General features: G+C 39.7%; 1 non-coding gene across 1 annotated transcript; it reads left to right on the top strand.

Moving 5' to 3' along the window:
• Positions 1-3,193: 3,193 nt before the first annotated feature.
• On the top strand, positions 3,194-3,325 carry LOC114680487 (U8 small nucleolar RNA). The gene has a single exon (XR_003732706.1). It is a non-coding gene; the product is annotated as a U8 small nucleolar RNA (small nucleolar RNA).
• The last annotated feature ends 615 nt before the right edge of the window (positions 3,326-3,940 follow it).

The following is a 3,940-nucleotide window of genomic DNA, read 5'->3' as shown; positions in this document are numbered from 1 at the left end:
TCTCTCCTCGTACAGTTGTTGCATCTTATCTCAATTTTGTAACTTTGCACATATGCTCACATTAAACTAGCAAAACTAAAATGGCCTTTAAATTTCTTTTGTCGTGGGCCCCAATTAAATTGACTTTGGGATATCTATCCATTGAGTGTGAAGTTCTATTAATTTCTCAAATTTGTTCCCTGTTTGGGAGGCTGAAGGAAAATGTGCCTTGAAGAAGACTTCCATAGTTCAGCAGTTTGGGTATATGAGGGAGAACAGAGCTCAGCTTACTTTAAACACTGGAAATTGCCTCATCAAAAGAAATCCTAGACAACAAAAATACTTTGCCTCTCTGATGGAATAAGGGTGTATTTGTTTCCTAGGACTGTTACAAATTATTATAAACTCGGTGGCTTAAAACAACAGAAATTTATTTCTCTCTCACAGTCCTAGAGGCTAGAATCTGAAATCAAAGGTCAGCAGGGTCGAGCTTCTCCTGACAGCTCTCGAAGAGAATCCTTCTATGTTTCTTTCAGCTTTTGGTGGCCCTGGGCATTCTTTGGCTTCTGGCTGCAGAATTCCACTCTCTGCCTCCATCTCCACGTGGCTTCTGTCTTTTGTAAGACACTTGTCATCAGATTTAAGGCCTACCTGAAAAATCCAGGATGATCTCATCTTGATATCTATGATTTAATTATATCAGCAAAGAAGACCCTTTTTCCAAACAAGTTCACATTCACAAGCTCCAGGGAGTAGGATGTGACATTGCTTGGAGGCCCCCATTCCACCTACCACAAACGGCCATCCTATTGCCTCAAGTTACATGGTTACCAAGGATTCTGGGCTTCGCTATGTAGTTTTAGCTTTAAAGCCCATCAGTCACCACCAATTACTCACCTCACCCCACAGTTTCTTTTTCTTTTCTTCCATTGCATCTACCTTGCTGAATCTCCCTGGGGTTGGTGAAGTTGGATTTTTTGACACAGACAATACATTTTCTAGGTGGTCTCCAAACAAGCTATCAGAACTCAGTTTCAATTTCTGATCTGTCCTTGTTACTGAGCAGCTGTATCGTGACAGTAATAGTTTTGTGGGTCTAGCATGAATGACATTATCACTAGGAACATCCTAGGCTGCATGTGTACAGAGGCCTGAGAAGTGAATACCAAAGAGTCAAGTTTTCACCTGATGGAAATTGTGAGTTTGGTTTCTGGATGGGGAACCGTTATTAGGTATGAGTTTTACAAATACCTTCCCCTCTTCTGGTGCCTATTCTTCCCCCTTCTATCACTTCATCACCTTTTTGAATGGCATTCTGTGAGGAACATAAATTTGTAATTTTACTGTAAGCAAATATATTTTTATTGTTATGCAGCAAAGAATACATTTCAGAAACATGCAACATAATAATGCTATGTATAGAGAATTGAAACACAGGCAAAGAAATGCCATATGTTGCTTGGAGATACACTCATATGTAGCAAAAGTCAAAAAAATGCATAGGAATAATAAGCACCAAATTCAGGTTGGTGGCAAGAAATGGGTGCGATTCAGGACAGAAACACAAAGAACACTAAAGTTACTAGTAATATATTTGCTTTTTAAGCTGAATGGCAAATATAAAACTAAAGAAGTATGGAACTCACCACCTCTCCTCCTGCTGGCTTTTTCTACTTGGGGGAATGTGCTAACTTACAGAATCATTAATGTCACTTTCAAGCTTAACATCAATTTTGCCACGGAACACCCAACAAGGCTCTCTATCTGTGAATTCTGATTGGGCAGGAGAACTGCACCAACTTAATCACTGCTTACATCTTCTGTGTTACTAGGGAAAATTGTGGGGTATATGGAAAAGGGAAAGAAAGTTTTCCTTTATTGACATACATTTCATAAAGATTTTCCATTCATAAATATTACATACTGTGCTTCTAGAACAAAAGTTGAAAGTGATCATTTGGTAGTGAATTTTGTAGATAGACACCATTAATTTGTCCTTTTTTTTTTTTTCTTGTTTCATTTATCCCAAGTAAACACACCATGTGTGGTTGAGACATTCTCCTTGGGATGGATTCTCATCTCAACGAAATGCTCACATGCCTTTTTCCAGACTTCAGTTAGGGGAAGCAGACTTTCACCAAGAAAATCCCCTCTGAAGGCTGAACAGAATCAGGAGCTTCTGTCCTCTCTAAAAGTTGCATTTTGGTGCCATAGTAAATCAAGTCAACAATTAAATGAACACATATTGAGCACCTACTTCTGAGGTGCTTAGCACCAGATATGCTCTCTGTCCTCAAGAGTATTCACTCTGGTTGGGGAAGAGTGAGGAAGGAAGGGTAATATTACTATGGACTAAATGCTTTTGCCCACCCCAAATTTGTATATTGAAGCCCTAATCCCCAATGTGATGATATTTTGAGCTAAGGCCTTTGGGAGGTGATTAGGTCATGAGGGTGGAGCCATCATTATGAAATTAACACTCTTAGAAGGAGAAACATGAGAGCTCTCTCTCTCTCTCTCTCTCTCTCTTGCTCTCTCTCCTCTCTTCTATGCCCTTCTCTCTCCCTTTCTGTCATGTGAGAAAACTAGAAAGAGGGCCCTTACAAGAACCTGACTGTGCTTGATCTCAGACTTTCAAGTCTCCAGGTTTCTGTTGTTTAAGACACCCGATCTGTGGTATTTCATTATAACAACCTAAGCTAAGACAAACACGTACAGCAATTCTTGTAAAGGCAGATATGCTAAATTCGAGCTTCCTTCATTTTATTCTCATTTTCTCAATACCTTTCCTCCTTACCTAAGATTCATACCCAGAAGCCAATGCCAACTCTTCTAGTCAGGGGCACTGAATAACTCTCAGGGGCCATTGGGTATTTGCCCAGTGGCTTGTGAGTGACCTACAGTGCTTTTACTTTCAAAAGGGCAGAGACACAAAGTATTGCACCATCTCTGTCAATTCCACAGAATAACCTTCTCTCTTCAGAAGGAATTGCTGACGAATGAATTGCTCATTGGGCAAGTCAGACCCAGCTCTAACTTGGTCAACTGGTTTGCTCCCTGAGAATAACTAAGTGGATTTTCCCATTGGTTATTACCAAATTGGAAGGACACTGGTGCAGTTTTAATGATCCCTAGAGTGGCTAAATGGTTTTAGGAACAGATGGACTGTGGATGGACTTGCTCATTCTGTTGAGCATTTAAAAGAGACGTATTATCCACAGGTGAGATCATTCTTACCTGTTCCTCCTTTTGGAGGGCAGAGTTCATGATGACTAGAGTTCACACGATATGTGATTAATTCTCTGCATAATCAGGATCTGCAACATCCTGATTGCTCCTACCTGATCCTTCCTGAAGAAAAAAAAGAAAGAATAAATTTTAAAATAAGTGTATTATCATAAGGCATTGAGAATCATCCACAAATATAATTTTGGTTAATTAAAAATCTTTTGTTAAAAATATACATACATATATAATTATGAAAATCATAGTAGTTAAAATAATGATGAAAATAATAATTAGGATAAAGTACTTGGTTTTAATATATATACAAGCAGGTAAATAACAATTAAGATAATAATAGTAATCCTTGAATGCTAGAACCATGCTAAAGTTGTTTCATAGGTATTTTCATTGAATTCTTACAATAACTTTCTGGGGCGAAAAATATCCACATTTCACAGTGAAATAAAACAAGATTCTGGGAAGTTAAATTAAATGCCCAGGGCTGGGCGTGGTGGTTCACATCTGTAATCCCAGCACTCTGGGAGGCCGAGGCGGGTTGATCACTTGAGGTCAGAAGCTCAAGATCAACCTGCCCAACATGGTGAAACCCCGTCTCCTCTAAAAACACAAAAAATTAGCCGGGAGTGGTGGCGGGCGCCTGTAGTCCCAGCTCCTTGGGAGGCTGAGGCAGGAGAATGGCGTGAACCCGGGAGGCGAAGCTTGCAGTGAGCTGACA

The sequence above is a fragment of the Macaca mulatta genome, chromosome 8, assembly GCF_049350105.2.
Source record: "Macaca mulatta isolate MMU2019108-1 chromosome 8, T2T-MMU8v2.0, whole genome shotgun sequence".
NCBI classification, from domain to species: domain Eukaryota; kingdom Metazoa; phylum Chordata; class Mammalia; order Primates; family Cercopithecidae; genus Macaca; species Macaca mulatta.
Note: the sequence above shows the minus strand (reverse complement) of the source record. Positions and strands in the feature narration are given on the sequence as shown.